This window comes from Myotis daubentonii, chromosome 10 (assembly GCF_963259705.1).
Source record: "Myotis daubentonii chromosome 10, mMyoDau2.1, whole genome shotgun sequence".
NCBI lineage: Eukaryota > Metazoa > Chordata > Mammalia > Chiroptera > Vespertilionidae > Myotis > Myotis daubentonii.
This window is the reverse complement of record NC_081849.1, coordinates 13766690-13786622: the sequence shown is the minus strand read 5'-3', so window position 1 is coordinate 13786622 and position 19933 is coordinate 13766690.

Genomic DNA, 19933 nt, shown 5'->3' with positions numbered 1-19933 from the left:
CCTGAGGTGTTGACCCCCATCACCCTCCAATCGCAGGATCGTCCCCTTGCCCAGGCCTGACGCCTCTGACAGAGGTGTCAGGCCTGGGCAGGGGACCCTCATTTCCCTGCATCACTGGTTCTGCCCCCAGCCCAGGCCTGATGCCTCTGGCCCAGGCATCAGGCCTGGGCAGGGGACCCCCAGACCCTCCGATTGCTGGCTCTGCCCCTTGCCCAGGCCTGATGCCTCGGCCAGAGGCGTAGACCCCCATCACCCTCCGATCGCCTGATCGGCCCCTTGCCCAGGCCTGACGCCTCTGCCAGAGGTGTCAGGCTTGGACAGGGGACCCCCATCTCCCCCCGATCACTGGCTCTGGCCCCCGCCCAGGCCTGAGGCCTCTGGCCCAGGAATCATGCCTGGGCAGGGGACCCCCATCTCCCTCTGATGCTTGCTCCACCCCCCGCCCAAGCCTGACGCCTCTGACCCAGGCTTCAGGCCTGGGCAAGGGGACCATCATATCCCCCCAATCTCCGGCTCTGCCCCCCACCCAGGCCTGATGCCTCGGCCAGAGGAGTTGGCCCTCATCACCCTCCGATCACCAATCACCGGATTGGCCCCTTGACCAGGCCTGAGGCCTCCGGCAGAGGTGTCAGGCCTGGGCAGGGGACCCCCAGCTCCCTTCGGTTGCAGGCTCCGCCCGTGCCCAGGCCTAACGCCTCTGGCCTAGGCATCCGGGCCCGGGCAGCGGGGACCCGCAGTGGCAGCAGGGGGCGCCGCGATCGCGCGGGCTCTGCCCCTGCCCCTGCAGGATGCCTCTGGCTGAGGTGTCCGGCCAGGGCAGCGGGGTCTCGCAGCTGCAGCGGCCCCACGATCGTGGGCTTCGCTTTAGGCCCAGGCAAGGGACCCCTAGCTCCCGGGACTGCCAGCTTCGACGGTGCCCAGCTCCCATCGCTGGCTCCACCCCTACTTCCTGCTATCACTGGCCAAGGCGAAAAAGGCACCTAATTCTCTGATCATGGCTGGGGGGCAGGGCAAAGGCGGCCCCAGGGCCACCTTTGCCCTGCCCCCCAGCTCTTAGCTCCCCGCTGGGTTTCCAATCACTGTCAGTGGCAGGGGGCTTCTTCCTGCTTTCCCTTTTGCCTCCCTGCATTGTGCCTACATATGCAAATTAACCGCCATCTTGTTGGCAGTTACCTGCCAATCTTAGTTGGCAGTTAATTTGCATATAGCCCTGATTAGCCAATGATAAGGGTAGCTCGTACGCCAATTACCATTTTTCTCTTTTATTAGTGTAGATAATAGCTTATTTTTGTTGAGCACTTACCATATATGCCTGGTGCCATGCCAAAACACAGCATGCTTTGCCTTTTTAATCCTTATAACACCTTTCATGGGTCAAGTATCTTCTTCATTATCTATATATTGCAGGTAAAGAAACTAAGGTACAAAAAGTTTAGTAATTTTCCCTAACAAGTTGCAGAGTAATTAACAGAGAAAACTGAGACTTGGACCTAAGCAAATCTCAAATTGCCTGAGCCCAAGCATTTAACCACTATACATACTTCACTACAGAATTTCCTAATGTTTTAAGCAGAGCTGACCTTAAATATAGAATACTAGAGGCCCAGTACACGAAATACATGCACTGTGAGGGGGTTCCCTCAGCCCAGCCTGCACCCTCTTGCAGTCTGTGACCCCTCAGGAGATGTCCGCCTGCTGACTTAGGCCCGATCCCTGGCAGGCGGACATCCTTGTCACAGTTCGGGATCCTTCTCACAGTCCGAGACCCTTCACTCCTTACTGCCCACCTGCTCACTGCTCCTTAGTGCTGTCTTCAGAGGTGGGAGAGACTCCTGCTACCGCCACTGCCCTTGCCATCCGTGAGTCCAGTTTGGCTGAGTGGCCTTCCCCTGTGGGAGTGCACTGACCACCAGGGGGCAGCTCCTGCATTGAGCATCTACCCCTTGGTGGTCAGTGCGCATCATAGCAAACGGTCATTCTGCTGTTTGGTTGATTTGCATATTAGGGTTTTATTATATAGGATTAGGTGCCCATTTGTATGGCATTTTAAATTGTGATAAAATACACATAACATAAATTTTACCATCTTAAATTGGTTTTAGGTAAAAGTCAACCCCATAGGAAAGAACAAATCATCAAAAAAGAGAAGTGTGCCCTGGCCAGGTGGCTCAGATGCTTGGAACATCATCCCATGCACCAAAAGGCTGCAAATTCAATTCCCAGTCAGGGCACCTAGATTGTGGGTTTGATACAGTCAGGGTCCTATGAGAGGCAACCAACCGATGTTTCTCTCTCTCAAAAATCAATAAAAGGACATATCCTCGGGTGAGGATTTAAAAAAGAAAGCGAGTGGTTAGAGTTTCTGCCCACACACAGAAGAGTTGTAGGCAGATCCTGGGCCCCAGCCTCAGTCCGGCCAAGTGTAGGAGGCAACCAATTGATGACTCTCTCTCATATTGATGTCTCTCTCTCCCTCTCTCTCTCTCCCTCTCTTTCTCCCCGCCCCCCTTCCCTCCCTTCCAATCTCTCTAAAAAATCAATGGAACAAATATCCTCCAGTGAGGATTAACAAACAAAAAAATAGAGAGAGAGAGAAGTGCAAACTTTTGTCAGCTTCACATCAATAGGCTGGTTCTGCTTATAAATTTACCTAAGCTAGAAGGGTAACAGCAGCCACTGATGGCCAGAGATGCACGTATACATTATAATCTTACAGAGTTGTTTCAGACCCACAGGGAGGAGTCCTGATACATGATTAGGCCAGGTTATTGTTTACTTTTACTTCTTCCAGCATTATGTTTGGGCTGACAATTCTGTTTATAAACACGCATGCACACATACTTCTGTTTATATACATACATAACCCTTCTTCCTCAACCTCCTTGGAAACAGGAATGATGTGTTCTGTTTTCCTTACACTTTTCTGTTTTTTAGTAACATAGTATATAAATCAAACAGTTATCTCCTGCGGTCACTGCCCTAATAGTTAAAATGCCACCCTAAAGGAGAAATCTGAAGATGTTTAAGAGATGAATTGTTATTACCATTAATCTTTTAGCAAGCTCAGTGTTATGGCAGGTATACAGAATAAAGCAGGACCTCTGACCCTCAAAGCTCAGCATCTACAAATGGCCATCAAAATTCTCTAAAGATGGTATCATAGTGGAAAAAGCTTGGGCTTTAAGGCAACAAAGAGTTGGGTTTTCAATCCTGGCATCACCACTGACTTAGTTATGTGGTCTTGGCTAAGTTAATTTTTCTGTGTCTCAGTTCCCTTGTCTAAAAATACAGTTAATGATAACCACTCCATGCACAGTACAGTAAATAAAGAAAAGACATTGTATGTATTATAATCATCAAACTTGCTAAGAGACTAGCATCTAATTATTCCAACTCCGAAAAAGAAAGTATAATTATGTAAAGTAATAAAAATGCTAATTATTACTGTAATGGCAATCAGATTACAATATAGGAATGTATCTAATTAACATGTTGTACACCTTAAATTTACAGTGTTACATGTAAAATATATTTTAATAAAATAATAATACTCACCTCATAGGTTGTTGAATGCATTGTCAGGTTCGTTCTACCTCAGTACTATTGACAATTGGGGCTCGACAATTCTTTGATGTGGGGATCTGTCCTGTGCATTGTAAGATAGATAGCAGAATCTCTAGCTTCTACATATTGGATGCCAGTAGAACTAACCCCACCCCACCCCAGATAGTGACAACCAAAACTGGGTTTCCAGAGATTTCCAAACATCTTCTGGTGGCAAAATTGCCCCTGGTTGAGAATCGTGGGTAAAATTAATTAAGTGTAATGCATAGAACAGACATAAGGGCTTAGAACCTAATGAGTACTCAATAAATTTTAGGAGTTATTATTATGTATTATTGGTAATAAATCATAAATCAGTGTGATATAGCAAAATGGAAGGCTATCAGAATTCTCAGGAACATTAAATGCTCTCATTTCCTCTGAAATTATTTGTTTGTATTTGGACTAGATGAAAAAGGGGAAATTCAGGTACCAATTATAACATAATTTTGATTTAGGGGCAGAACTAGATTTTTAAATGGTGAAAACATCCTTACTCCTTTGACGTTTAAATGGCATTTGAAAGGTCTGTTTTTTGGTTTCCCTAATTTTTAGCTCATCACCACCAGTGGTACATTCTTAACATCTGTACCCAGGTGGAATTTGGTGCCCTAAGAGTCTTCTGTAACTTAAAGGTATGTCTTCATAAAGGAAATCTTAAAGATTCTCCATCTATACAAAATTGATGCTTATTAATGCTACTAATAAACTGGAATAATTACAAACAGTATTCATAATACAACTTTATCATGAATATAAAAGTGACTAAATCTGGGATTTTCTAAAACTGCTATTCATGCGTTTTACTATCTATATCTTTTTATTTTCTTACTGAAGCAGGCTCAATCCCCAGTAGGGTGTGTGCAGGAGGCAGTTGATCATTGATTGTCTCTTATCATTGATGTTTCAATCTCTCCCTTTCTCTAAAATCAATAAAAACATATATTTGGGAAAAAAGAAATAGAGCCAGAATTTGAATGAACCCAATGGTTTGGCTCTAAAGCTGAACACTTAATCATAATACTCTTTGTGTAACTGAACCATATAGAATTGTATTGTTTATAAACTAATCTTTTACAATTTGTACACTTGCTTCTCTGTTCAGGTGAAAATGGACTTACCACAAAAGAAATTTTTTCTCTTCTTTTTACTCATTTCTTCAAAATTCACTGAATGGACTCTTCATTACAGGAATGTAAAATAGATGGGGAGGGAAGGAGAGAACCAGACCTTTTCTCCTCCTCCCCTTCCCCTTCCATCTCTTCCTCCTCCCCCTCCGCCTCCTAGAACTAGACCTTTTCTCCTCCTCCTCCTTCTCCAAGAACTAGACCTTTTCTTCTCCTCCTCCTCCCCCCCTTCCTTTTTTTTTTTTTTCTAGATTCAAGATAGTTAGAATCTGATGAACTTAGGAAGCCCTAATTAAAATTCTCAAATATGGACACAAATGGCTCCCAAGGAGAATGTGACACAATATGCGAAGAAAGCTTTAATGCAAATAATACCATTGTAATTAGCTAGTTATTAATAACTAGAGGCCCGGTGCATGAATTCATGCACAGATGGGGTCTGGCCAGCCCGCCCTGATTGGGGACGATCGAGGCCGGGCCGGCTGGGGGGAGGGGCCATGGGAGGTTGGCCACCAGCCTGCCCCTGATTGGAGTGGGGGTGCCTATCAGGGCCTCAGTGCATGTCAAAGCAACTGGTCATTCTGGTCATTCCAGTGTTCTGGAAGCTTGGCTTTTATATATACAGATAGGAAATGAGCAAAGGGGGAAAGCCAGATATTATAGGCATGTCATTTGGGCAGCTTCACCAAGAAGCTGTAATTTCACACTCCCTAGGGGGCACCGGCCTATTTGCTACAGAACACTTGGAGAAGGAATGCAACAAAGAAAAGATAGATGCATGCCCAATAAAGTTGGAGTGACATAGGGAAGGTACTTGCCTATTAATCACACCTGGTGATAGAAATGGTGGCCAAAATGGGGGTGACCACTGCACATGCACAAAAATTTAGGAATACATAATCCCCTAAGCAAAAGCATTCTCTTTCTTGTTGCTCTTGGCGCACTTGGCTCATCATTCTTCTGACTCTTCACCACTCTCTTGCATTTGCCTTATGGCCCATGGCTATGTGGATCTCACACACAATGGACATGGACTGCAGTGGGGAAACACAAGCTAAGCTGGCCTGATGCCAGACTGGACCTAGCTCCAACATGGAAACGAAACTCTGGACACTGGCTCTGATTTTAGTTCTACTGAAGCCCCAGCTATGCTTCTTCTATGACTGGACTAAGGGAAATGGGACTTTGGAAACTCAGGGATTTAATTCCCTGGATATAAAGTTTTCTGCCATCTCATTCTCCTGTGGTGGCTCTGGAAATTCTTATTCCAGTGGTACCCAAAGAACCCCACTTCCACAAGCAACTGGGAGACGAGATGAGCCCCTCTCCTATCCTGTCACACCAATGCCTACTGCTTGGTGGGAGATGGGCCACTTTGCAGCTAAAACTGGAAGCTTGCTTTTACCTACCCATCATGGATGCTGGGCAGGCTTTGGAAACTGCTGGAAAGGCTTTGGAAGTCCAACTGTAATGTTCTACTGGCTGAGGCTAAGACTCGGGGAATGAGCTTCATCTTCCCCTGGGAACTCCTATGACTGGTGCAGAGTTAGGTCCCAACAGGGCAATAATCGCAGTGGTGGGCCAGGATGCATCAGCGACATCATGTTGTGGTGACAGAGACTCCTGCGGCAGAAAATGGGTTGGGACATGTGGCAAGCAGACAGGTCAAACGCTCCATATTCTCCATCTCTCTGGTGTGTCCAAGACCCCTTTGGGCAATGAAAACCCTGGGATTCTTGGATAGTTCAGAGGTGAAGGAAGAACTTAAGAAAAAATTTCTGGACTTCTTGCTAACTTTAACACTTAAAAGTTAAAAAGAGATGTGACCTTATTTGTATCCCAAGAAGTAAGTGAAAGGAGACAATACAGGTTGCAAACATATGTAGGTTTACATAAGCATTGAAAAACACCTAGAAGGAGATGTCATAATCATGCTATTCATTTCTAAACATGTTAAATAATCTTTTTTCCCCCAAATCAAAAGAAACCAAAAAATGCATCCTGTGAAGTAAAGTGACTTTGACTGTATTCCACAAATGCTTTAGGAAGGCCTGTAGTGTTCTAAGGGGAAAAGTAAACAAGACAGAATTCTGCTACAACTTTAAAGGGGCTTCTTAGATTGTTACTAAAACTGACAAATCGCAGCCCAAAGGAAATTACCAGCATCTATGTCTCATTTATTCTGGATTCTCAGTGGCCCTGCAAAATCCACAGTCACTACCTCAGTCTTATTTAGCTCCTTTTTTTTTTTTTTCACCCCACCTCAAGCCTGCATTCCTAGTTTCATGACTGAAAACAAAACCTTCTCAGGAGATAATTATAAATAGTCACAAAAATGCCCTGCTGGAAGTAGAAGAAAAATACTTCCAGCAGCCGAAACCGGTTTGGCTCAGTGGATAGAGCGTCGGCTTGCGGACTGAAAGGTCCCAGGTTCGATTCCGGTCAAGGGCATGTACCTGGGTTGCGGGCACATCCTCAGTGCAGGAGGCAGCTGATCGATGTTTCTCTCTCATCGATGTTTCTAACTCTCTCTCTCCCTTCCTCTCTGTAAAAAATCAATAAAATATATTTTAAAAAAAAATACTTCCAGCAGGAAACTTTAATCATCTGACCTATCACCAGGTCCTCTAGCACTAGTTCTTTAGAAGTTAATGCCCTTATAAACCCTGTGTGTTTTATGTATCTCATATAAGTGCCACAGTTATTACACTGCATTTTGTTTTGGTGTATTAAAAGCATTCATTCTTTTTACTACACTTGATCTTAGCCAAAAGGCCAAGAAGCGATAGCATTCATTCTTTTTGTTGTCGTTGTTAATCCTTACTTGAGGATATTTTTCCAATGATTTTTAGATAGAGTGGAAAGGAGAGGGAAAGACAGAGAGGTTTGTGTAAGAACACATCAATGTGAGAGAGACACATCGATTGGTTGCCTCCTGCACGCACCCCAACCAGGGCCGGGGAAACTGCAACCAAGGTACATGCCCTTGACCAGAATAGAACCCGGAACCCTTCAGTCTGTGGGTCTACGCTCTATCCACTGAGCCAAACCGGCTAGGGCAAAATCATTCATTTTTCAAATGTAAAATAAAACACAATTTTTCAAATTCTTTTTTGGCAATTTTTTTCTTAAAAAAAAATTAGAAGCCTCCAAACTGGAAGTATCTCAGTCTTCTAGTCCTCTATTTCTCCAGGGGACCTCACCAACTCCCCACTAACCTTAGAGGCCAGGCCTAGGCATGTGAGGACCAGGAGCAAATTGTCACAGCCCTCCACCCCAGCCAAAGCCCTCCCCAAAACAGAGCAGGAGCTCTCTACTCCTCACGCCCCTCAGGGCCAACTGGGTACTCTGGGTACTGGTCTTGTTTCTTGACAGATTACCTGCATGCCCTCAACAGAAACCATGAGCCTTTTTGCACGAGCTTAGTGCTTGACACTGGTGGGAACCCAGCAACAGACAGTTCCCTGGAGAAGAGCCAGGCAGAGTGGAACACCCAGTCCCATGCTTCAGGCTCATTCGCCAAGTTCAGAGCCCGCCACCAGCTGTGATAGTACTGCTGTGTTTTTCAAGTCTCAATATGGTCATGATTCTAATTGTCTTTAGGAATTCTTTTTGTTAATAACTATCAAATAATAAAGCTAGTGACTCCTGAAAATTATTTGTCTGGTCCCAAACAGAATATGTTCTTATATTTTGCTTGCTTTAAGGAAGTGAAGATTTTTTTTTAATGGTGCAAAATAAATTTAGATTTAAATATCTGAGGGGAAAAAATGTAGACCTCTATTCAATCACCTGAATGTGTTCTTACACATTCGAGGCTTATAATAATCTGAATAATTCAAGGAAAAAATATTTGGCTGTGTAGGAAAACAGACTTAGATCACCTCATTTTAAAATTTATTGTCTATTAGACAGCATGGCATAGGGAATTAGAGTTCCCCTACTGGGAACTGAGGTTTCCTCATTTGTAAAATGAAGGAGGTAAGAATTTTCTATTACATAGGGTTATTGTGAGAATTAAATGAGTTGATATAAGTAAAAAAATTACCAAATTATTTGACGTAGGATAAATGTTCAATAAATGGTGTGGGTGCGTGGCTGTGCATGCTTCACATTTCACAACCTCATATTAGTGGTTCACTGAATGCTGAACTGGTTCTTCCAAGATATTTTTTACAATAAGGAATGAAATATGTATGGAATAATCTTTTATTATTTTTTAAATGCACATCTTCTCAACCACTTTTATTTTTGTTCACTTCCTTCAAAAGTAAGGGAAAGTAAAACTCAACAATAAGAGAACAAACAACAAATTTCTTTAAAAAGTCAAACGTATGAATAAAGCTAATGACTCCTAAAAATTATTTTTCTGGTTCAAAACAGAATAGGAAAAACAGCCTATTTGATTCTGATATTATATTTTGCTTGCTTTAAGAAAGTGAAGATACACTACAGAAGATATACAGATGGCAAATAAGCATATGAAAAGATGCTCATCATGACTAGTCATTAGGGAATTACAAATGAAAACAACAATGAAATACCACTGCTCACTCTTTAGAATGACTAAAATCTAAAACTCTGATAATACCGATCACTACTGAGGATTGCTGGTTAGACAGGCAAAATAGTACAGTCACTTTGGAATACACTAACAGTTTCTCACAAGCTAAATATAGTCTTACTGTACAATCTAATAATCATACTTCTAGGTATTTACCCAACTGATTTGAAAACATATCCACACAAAAATCCGCATGCAAATGTTTATGTTGTTTTATTCATAATTGCCTAAACTTGCAAGTAAATAAGATATACTTCAATAAGTGAATGAATAAGCAAACTGTGGTACATCTATGTGATGGAATACCATTCAGCAATAAAAAGAAATGAAGTATCAAGTCACAAAAGATGCTGATAAATCTTAAATTCCCAATGCTAGTGAAAGATGCCAATATGAAAAATATATATACTGTATGATTTCAATTATATGTAACTATACAGAGATGATAAACAGATCAGTAGTTGCCAGGAGTTTGGGATAAGGAGAAGGGTGAAATAGGTGAAGCACAAGGAATATTTTTAGGTTAGTGAAACTATTCAATATGATACATGACACTATGCATCTGTCAAAACCCCTAGAACTTTACAGCACAAAGAATGAACCTTAAAATATGTGAATTTTTAAGAAAGATCATGGAGGGTGGAGGGGACTCCAAGATGGAATGCAGAATGTGACAAGAGAATCTAACAGTATTATAATGTCTGAAACAATGTCACTGAAAGGAGTGAGTGTGGGTGTGGGTTGCGGAAGGTTCTGTACCAAGTAACTTAGGGAATGAGTAGAGTCTGTAAAACTAAAGATATAAGCACTCCTCTCATTGATAAATTTGTACCCCATAGGGGTACAGATTAATAATTCTGTGACCACTATATATGTATGACTAGAAAAATTAAAAATTATGGATGGTGGAAATCAGGAGACAAATTTCTCACTGTTGGGTTGGGAAGTTACAAATAAGCACGGAGAAGAGGTTAGAATGATCTATGTGGTCATGATTTAGATTAGAGACACCATATGAACTCATGTTTAGCTTAACAAAGGTATAGGTAGTTTCATATAGAGGTATTTATAGACATGTGTATATATGTTATTATCCATACATATATATTCTTGCTCTGTCAGCTGAGAGGGCCTAAAAGCAATGACATCTTAATAGCAACCAACACACCCTAGAACTAAGATCTTGGTTTCTAACACCAACCTGTGTAATAAAAGGCTACTATGCAAATCGACCAAACAGAGGAACGACTGGTTGCAATGATGCACACTGACCACCACGGGGCAGACACAATGCAGAAGCACAGGGGGAGCGCTGCTCAGCTGGAAGCTGGGCTCATGGCCGGTGAGTGCAGTGGCAGTGGCAGGAGCCTCTCCCACCTCCGCTGCAGCGCTAGGGATGTCCGACTGCTGGCTTAGGCCCGCTCCCCATGGGCCTGTCAGTTGGACATTCCCCAAGGGCTCCCGGATTGTGAGAGGGCACAGGCTGGGCTAAGGGGAACCCCCTGCCTTGAGTGCACGAATTTCATGCACCAGGCCTCTAGTTCTTCAATAAAAGGACTCAGCGTTCCTTTTAGGACTGGGGCAGGAAATACAAAAAATATATAAGATGATCATGTAGTATTTTGTAGTGCCAGAAAGTAAGGAAGTGCTAAAATATATACATAGATACATACATACCACCATGATGGAGTATTTCAAAGGAACACAAAAGTAAAGTGAAAGAGCCCTACAATGGCCAAAGTTGGAATATTTTCAGCATAAAACATAACCCAGTTAAATTATAACCCAAGCATCAAATAAATATCCATCAGTCTATACTGACATAGAAAAACGACTGAATAAATTAATGGGAGGAGAGACAAATTTCCTGTACAGAAGAATTCCAAATAATTTGTGTAAATACTTCATTCTCAAAAAGGTATAGCTCGACTCCCCACTTCTTAAGTGTGGGCTGTGCACAATGACTTCCTTCTAAAGAGTACAGTACTGAGGGGAGAAAAGAGTACCTTCATAGAGGAGGAAACTGACAAAACACTATCTCAGCCAGATGATCAAGATAAAAATCAAAAGTAATAGCTCATTTGTTAGTATTTACCTTTGATATTGTGTGATGAAAATGGCACTTTATCTCTGTAATCTTTCTCCCTAAAACCCATAACCCTAGTGTACCCTCCTCTTCAAAACAATCAGGTAAATCCCAGTTAACAGGAATTCTATAAAAGACCTGAACAGTACTCATCAAAATGGTTGAGGTCATCAAAAATAAGTAAAATCTTAGAAGCTTATCACAGCCAAGAGAAGCCTAAACAGATAGGATTAAATATAATGTGCTCTCTTAGGTAAAAATCTTGGAACTGAAAAAGATCATTAGGTAGAAATGGGGGGAATTTGAATAAAGTATGAACTTCAGTCAATAATAATGTATCAACATTGATTCATTAATTGTGACAAATGTCCCATACTAATGTAGGACATTAATAATAGGGGAAATTAAGTTTGGGGTATATAGGATGTCTCAGTAGTGTCTACAGAATTTTCCTGTAAATCTAAAATTATTTTAAAATAAAATTTTATCTTACTGATCTTTGGCACATTTTCCATGCAACAACAAATTACTAACAATTTAAAACTTTAATGATCTGAAATATTTAATAGTAACATCTCATGCCCAATCAGATCCTTTTATCTTCTGTCTAGCATTTTCAAAATTATTACTCTTAGTAGTTATTTTTATCAATTAATGATTTCTCTTGCAAGGGTGACCATAGGATCTAGGGCTTAGGGCATGAACTTCATAAGTCTGGAAAACTGGCTTCAAATTGGGTGATTCTATGACCTTAAAAACTTTCTATCCCCTGTGGGAAATAAGTCATGTACGAAGCAATAGTCAATGAATATTTCTTTAAATATATCAAAACAAAGTAAAATTGCTAAATATCTTGATCTCAAGAAAACTCACAAGAAAAATAAAATCTTCATGTTCCTTTGCCACCTCAGGACCATTAAACTGGGCTGACGCTTTTCAATAATCTGTACTGTTACTAACATAAGGAATTCATCAACCATGCTAATGTTTCAAGGTAATATTAAGTACTCACTATGAAAGTTGTATGACTTAAAAATGAAAATGAATTTGACCACAGAGTGGTGAAAAATTTTTATTCCCATTTTATTTTGTAAAAAACTTGAATTCTAGAAAAATATTAGATTAAAACAGATTTAACTTTAAGGTGGTGTTTATTTTCTCTAGAAATATATTTTACTTAAATAATTAAAATCTATCTATGTGATTCCTTTTCCACTTCTCTACTCACTCTGTTCTCTCATTCTTATATATTTAACAACACTGATTTTCAGCTTTAAATTTTATGTAAGATAGCTATGAACTAAAAAATAGCTCTCACATTTCACTAAAAAAAAAAAATGTATTTTGGAAATAATTGAAGTTACCCAGCCATAGGTTTTTACATCTTTATTGGAAAATGTATAGTTAAACATGTTTTGAAAATATTTTTTGTGGACCAACTAATATTTTAAGACATTGAAGCATAAAACATGCATTTTTTCCCCTCACTTGATCTTGTTTTGTTTTTCAATTTGAGTCACACCCATTGTGTATCCAGGATAAACAAAATGCAGGAAATTAATTAGTACTAAATTCCTAATATGCTAAGACTTTTATGTATTTTCCACCATTTAATTATCTCAGTATCCTTATGAGATAATTATTATTACGCCATTTTACTCTTTAAGAAAATAGGATTCAATAGAATCTTTAAATACTTACTTTAGCCTTACATCTAATACAGGTGATACTGGATTAGATCTGATTCCAAAACTGTTCTTTCACTACATTGGTGTGGGGTAAAGTATCACTCAGTAAACTGAAATCATTGAGAATAGAAAATTGTAGAATTAATTTTCTTTATATTTCTAACAAGAAACATTAAACTGAGAAAAAATGTTTTTACTGTTAATACCAGTGAAATAATTTGAACTGGAAAATTCAAATAGCTTCTTAAAGTCACACAGATTTTTGGCATTTAGCAAAGGAGACTGTGTGTAGTTGTTCCTTTGAGTCCCAAGAGGTCCATGCTACAGAGCAAAGGGTAAAAAAAGAGAAAATTAAAGAGAACTACCCTCTTCTTACCCTTCCTATATGCAGAAGAAGCCCCGTTGTTGGGGCACCTTTGATCCAAAAATTCAGGCCAGAGTTCAAACCCATGTCCATGGGCAGAAAACGTAAAGGTTCAATTTGGGGTTTGAAGAGTAACAGAAATTTTCTTGCACCAAAATGGAATTCCCTGTGGTTATCCGTCAATAAGGGCACATACCCAGTTTTGTAACATTATACAGAAATACTTAAACTTGGAGTTTTTAAAAACTAAGAGAAATTTTAAATTCTTTTTAGGACCTTTGAAATGTTTGGGACTACATGGCATGTTTCACAACTACATAATTAAAACTTTTGTGCACAAGTAAATGTGTATGTTCATATGCCTGTTGGCTATACATATGCCTACTCAACTGGAAAGTGCTTGTCATTAGGTCTTTTTTCTCTTACTTGGAATTTTCTCTCTCTTTTTTTAATCTTTATTGTTGAGAGTATTACAGATGTCTCTCTTTTTTCCCTCCATTGCCCACCTCCACCCAGTTCCCACCCTGCCCCAGGACTTCACCACCCTATTGTCTGTGTCCACAGGTAATGCATATATGCATACAAGATCTTTATTTATTCTGTTCCTGCCCCCGACCCCCTTCCCTCTGAGATTCATGAGTCTGTTCCATTTCCATGCCTCTGATTCTATTTTTTTCACCAGTTTATTCTGTTCATTAGATTTCTTATTCATTTAATTTTTAGATTCAATTATTTATAGACTAGAGGCCCAATGTACAGATTTGTGCACAGGTAGGGTCCCTCGGCCTGGCCTGCGGAGCTCGGGCTGAAACTGGCTCTCCAACATCCCCCAAGGAGTCCCGGATTGGGAGAGGGCGGTTCTCAGGTGATGCACCCCAGAATCAGGCACCCTCTTCTCTGGTTCTGGGTGTGTCACCTGAGAACCACAGTTGCCAAGTCACTGCAGCTCGGCAGCTCCTGTGTTGAGCATCTGCCCCCTAGTGGTCAGTGCGCGTCATGGCTACCAGTCAGACAATCAAATGGTTCCTCGGTTGCTTAGGCTTTTATATATATAGATATGTATTTACTGCCTTTTTATTTTTTATCTTTTTATTTTCTTCTTCTTCCTGTCCTTAAAAAATACCCTTCAACATTTCATGGAATACTGGTTTGGTGGTGATGAAGAACTCCGTGAGTTTTTTCTTGTTTGTGATGCTCTTTATTTGATGCTCAATTCTAAATTATAGCTTTGCTGGGTAATCTTGCTATTTGTAGGTCCTTGCTATTCATCACTTTGAATATTTCTTGCCACTCCCTTCTGGCCTGCATAATTTCTGTTGAGAAATCAGCTGACAGTCATATGAATGCTCCCTTGTAGGTAACTAACTGCTTTTCTCTTGCTGCTTTTAAAATTCTCTCTTTGTCTTTAGCCCTTGGCATTTTAATTATCATGTGTCTTGGTGTAGTCCTCTTTGGGTTCCTCTTGTTGGAACTCTGTGCTTCCTAAGAGTCTATTTCTTTTACCAGTTAGGGGAAGTTTTCTGTCAATATTTCTTCAGATAGGTTTTCAATATCTTGCTCTCTCTCATTTCCTTCTGGCACCCCATAATGTGACTGTTGGTATACTTGAAGTTGTCCCAGAGGCTCCTTACACTAGCTTCATATTTTTGGATTCTTTTTTATTTTTGCTCTTCTGATTGGATGTGTTTTGCTTCCTCACATTTCAAGTTGTTGATTTGATTCTCAGAATCATCGACTCTACTGTTGAATCCCTATATATTATTCTTTATTTCAGTCAGTGTATGCTTAATTTCTGACTGGTCCTTTTCCATGTCTTTGGTATTCTCACTAAAATCCCTGAAAGTCTCACTAAGTCCCTTGAAGGTCTCATGAACATTCTTGAGTAACCTTACAACCATGGTTTTGAACTCTGTATCTAGTCATTTGCTTTCTTCCATATCTTTCATTTGTGACATGTTTCTTCATCTCTGCATTTTGGCTGCTTCCCTCTGTTTGTTTATATGTATTAGGTAGAGCTGCCATGTCTCCTGGAATGGTAGAGTGGCCTTGTATAGTAGGTGTCCTATAGGGCCCAGTGGTTTAGCCTCCCCAGTCACCTGAGCTGAGCACTCTGGGTGTGCCTCTTTGTGGGCTGTGTGCACAGTCTTGTAGTTGAGACTTGATTGCCATTGGTGTCACTGGGAAGAACTGACCTTCAGGCCAATTGGCTGTGAGGACCATCTGTGACTACAGTGGGAGACCTGCTGGGTAGGAAACACTACAGAGCATGACTTGCTTCAGTGGAACTTTGGTGCTCACTGGGTCTGCCCCTTGAGTGTGTCACTTAGGATGTGTAGAGTTGTAATCTAGTATGGTCTGATGCTGACCACCAGGTGCACTGGCTCTTGTGTCTCCAGGGAGGTGCAAAATCAGCCATTGCCTGGGGCCACCTGGCAGGAGCTACAGAGAGATCTGCAGATTCCTCCTATTTGCATCGGGTTTGGAAGTGCCCAGGCAAGGCCAAGCTGTGAAACAAGGCTGATGCTAGCATTGGGTTTGAGGCCTTTTACTGATAGGTTTGGGGCTCCCTGACTCAGCTGAAGCTTGTCTGAGATATTTTAGCAAAATCTGAAGTCTGAGCAAGGACAGGCCATTAGTATGCAAAAGCCAGTGCACACAGGTTTGGTAGGGCTATAAACTGGAAGGGGCAGGGTCTCAGGGAATCACCAGGATGGAGCAAACAGAAATGGCTGCCAGTCAACCCTGTGACTAGGGAGGTCCCAGCTCAGGAACAATACCCCCTGTGAGCACTTCCATTTGGAAGAAAGCCGCCCCCAAGTCCCTGCCCCAATGCCAGACAGTCCAGATCCTCCTCTATGTGTCTGGGTCCCCCAGAGCCTTGCCCTGGTTCTGGAGTTCAGAGGAAGTAGGACCTTGTAAGTTAAGTTTGTGTGCCAGCCCTTTAAGAGGAACACCTCTGTGTCACTGAGCCCCAATCCCCACTGGTTTTTATAGACTGTAGTTATGGGGACTTCTCTCCCCAGCTATGGGATCCTGGGCTGAGGGTCTGGTGTAGTGCTGGGGCCCTCCTGATTAAAATAATGGCACACATAGGTGCTGGTCCAGCCCGTTCTGTGCCTCTGCTCCTCCTACAGGTGTCAGTGTGTTTCTTCTTTACTTTTCTAGGACTTCCATTCAATCATCTTTCAGGTGGTTCTGGATGATGGTTATTCTGTATTTTAGTTGTAATTTTGATGTGGTTGTGGGAGCACTTACCTATGCCACCATCTTCCAGACTTTTCTGTCATTAGGTTTTTATGAGAACTATCTTTTCATATATTTTTATATGTGTAGAGTGTCCTCTTTACATTTGTCCTTAGGTTTTGTACTGTCAATGTCTTTGTGTATTTTTCAGTTTTCTTCTGTGGTTGATTTCAAGTTTCATATCATATGGTCAGAGAAGATGCCTGATATGATTTCAATCTTCTTAAATTTACTGAGATTTGTTTTGTGATCTAACATGTGGGCTATTCTAGAAAACATTTCATGTGGCTTTAAGAAGAATGTATATTCTGTTGCCTTGGGGTGGAATGCTTTGTAGACATCAATTAAATCCACTTGATCTAGTGTGTCATTTAAAACTGCTGCCGGGAGCCGATCCATCCTTGCTGTTTCAAGGGACCTGGCATATATGGCATACGGTTCTTAATATGTTTGCTCACCTTCTTGGCACTGTGTTTTAACCAAGGTCACCTCTCCGAGAAAGGTTGAATCCCCAGGTAGGGATTTTCCCCTGAAGTTAGGGAGGGAATAAAACCCCTCAACTAAGTGCCAGGCGGGTAATTAATCACTTTAACTATGAACAATCATGCTTAAGCTACATAATCTTTACTCCCTGGAATGGAGATAAGAAACGCCCTAACCTTTGGAATAGAGATTGATAGGATTGGAATCAACTGGTATAAATACAGATGCAACAAGACAACAACAGACAGAATTCAGAAGACAGAACCTACGCGGAACCTGGAGATGGAGGAGCTTCGCTGGAGAGAACATGGCAAGGGATCCTGGACTGAACCTGACTGCAGAGGTTGGCAAGAGAGCCTGACTAGAACCTGGTGACCGAACCTGGCTGGAGATCTCAGACAGAACCTGGCCGGAGATCCTAACCAGAACTTCGCTGGAGATCCTGACCAGAACTTGGCTAGAGATCCTGGCTAGGCTGCTGATCAACTGAAAGCTGTCTCCGTGTCATTCCTTCTTCGCCGACTCCGTCCACACCTTTGGGGACCCCTGGACCTGCTGGGGTTGGACCCCAGCAAACTGCCATGTCCTTATTGGTTTTCTATCTAGAAGATCTATCCATTGATGTGAATGCAGTGTCAAAATCCCCTACTATAATTGTATTACTATCAATCTCTCCCTTTATGTCCATCAAGATTTGCTTAACATATTTAGGTGCTCCTGTTGGGTGCAAAAATGCTTACAAGGTTTATATCCTCTTGTTGAACTGATGCCTTTATCATTATGTAGTGTCCTTCTTTGTCTCTTACTATATCCTTGGTTTTAAAGTCTATTTTAAAGTATTGCTACCCCAGCCTTTTTTTTTTTCTTTTCATTTGCATGAAATATCTATTTATTTTTATTCCATGTGTAACTTTCATTCTGAGATGGGTCTCTTGAAGGCAGCATATACATGGGTCTTATTTTCTTATCCATTCAGCTACTTAAGGTGTTTGGATTGGAGCATTTAAGCCATTCACATTTAAAGTGATTATTGTTAGGTATATACTTATTGCCATTTTATTTTCAAACTGTTCTTCTGTTCTTTTTCTTCTGCTGCTTCTTTTCTAAAATATATTTTTATTGATTGTAGATAGATGAAGGGAGAGGGGGAGAGAGAAACATGGATCGTCTGTCTCTTGCATGTCCCCTACTGGGGATTGAGCCTGCAACCCAGGTGTGTTCTCTGACTGGAAAATGAACTAGTGACCTCTCTGTGCATACAATGATGCCCAGAGGATGATGCTCAGTTGGTACTGAGCCAAACTGTCTAGGGGCTTCTTCTACTTCGTAAAGCAAGCCCTTTAACATCTCTTATAATGCTGGTTTAGTAGTAACAAATTCCTTTAGCATTTTCTTTTCTGGGAAGCTATTTATCCTTCAATTTTAAATGATAACCTTGCTAGGTAAAGTAGCCTTATTTGTAGGTCCTTGCTTTCATCACTTTGAATATTTCATCCCAATCCCTTCTGGCCTGAAATGTTTGTTGAGAAATCAGCTGTCTCATGGGAGCTCCCTTGTAGGTAACTGCCTTTCTCTTGAAACTTTTAAGAGTCTCTTTAACTTTGGGCATTTTAATTATGATGTATCTTGGTGGGGGCCTCTTGGGTCCATCTTGTTTGGGGACTCTCTGTACATCCTGGACTTGTTTTTTTCCTTCATCTGGTTAGGAAATTTTTCAGACATTATGTCTTCAAATAGGTTCTTGATCCCTTGCTCTCTATTCTCCCGCTGGTACCCCTATCATGCAGATGTGGTTACACTTCATGTTGTACCAAAGGACAGAAACCCCCTGCTTTTCACAGCCCGATGGTATGTGGGTACCTTCCCCAGTTCTGCTGCTCTGGGCTGGGAGCTTGATTTGTGGTTTAGACCCCAGACTTCTCAGGGGAACCCGCCGCAGCTGGCATATTCCTTTGGACATTCGGCTGCTGCCTGTGGGAGCCCAGCCAACCCTCCTGAGTCTCCACACTTCTCCCCAGTCTCGATGTGGCCTCATCATTAAGTCCTTGGTTATAAGGCTTCTCTCCAGCTGGTCTTTAGTTGTTATTCAAGTTGATTTTTCTATATTTTAGATGTAATTCCAGTTTGGTCCTGGGAGAAGGTCAGTATAGCTTCCACCTAATCTGCCAGTATATTTCCCTCTGTCCTTAGGTTTTATAAAACTATCTTCACTCTTTTCCATAAATCTTACATTGATAACATTTGCATATTAATGCTTAGTTTTCCTAAATATAAGTTATATCAGGATTTATTTAAATGTTTTCATGTGCAACACTTAAAAATAAATTGTATGTTCACAAAATACTTTTTTAACATTTGATATATTACAAAACTTATAAGTAAAAAATGAGATTATGGAAGACATATGGGTACATTACATTACAACTTATTTCCAGTCTTAAAAACCTTTATTGCTATTATAGATTTTTAAATGCTTTTAATGTATAATAAAACATTGGGGGGCAGGGATGGACTATAAGGGTTCAATGAGAGAAAAAGAGATATATGTAATTTTTTCAACAATAAAAATTTAAAAAATAAGTGTAAATTAATATATTTAAAATCAATCAATATATTTGACAGTGTTGTCTTTTAAGTTTTCATATAATTATCTGTCTTTTAAAAATGATTCTTATGGAAGACATTTCAGAATGACCTGCATTTAGTATAATTTAATTAACTGTAACTTCACCATTCCTGTGTTTCCAATCCATCTCCACCACTTCTACTTGAACT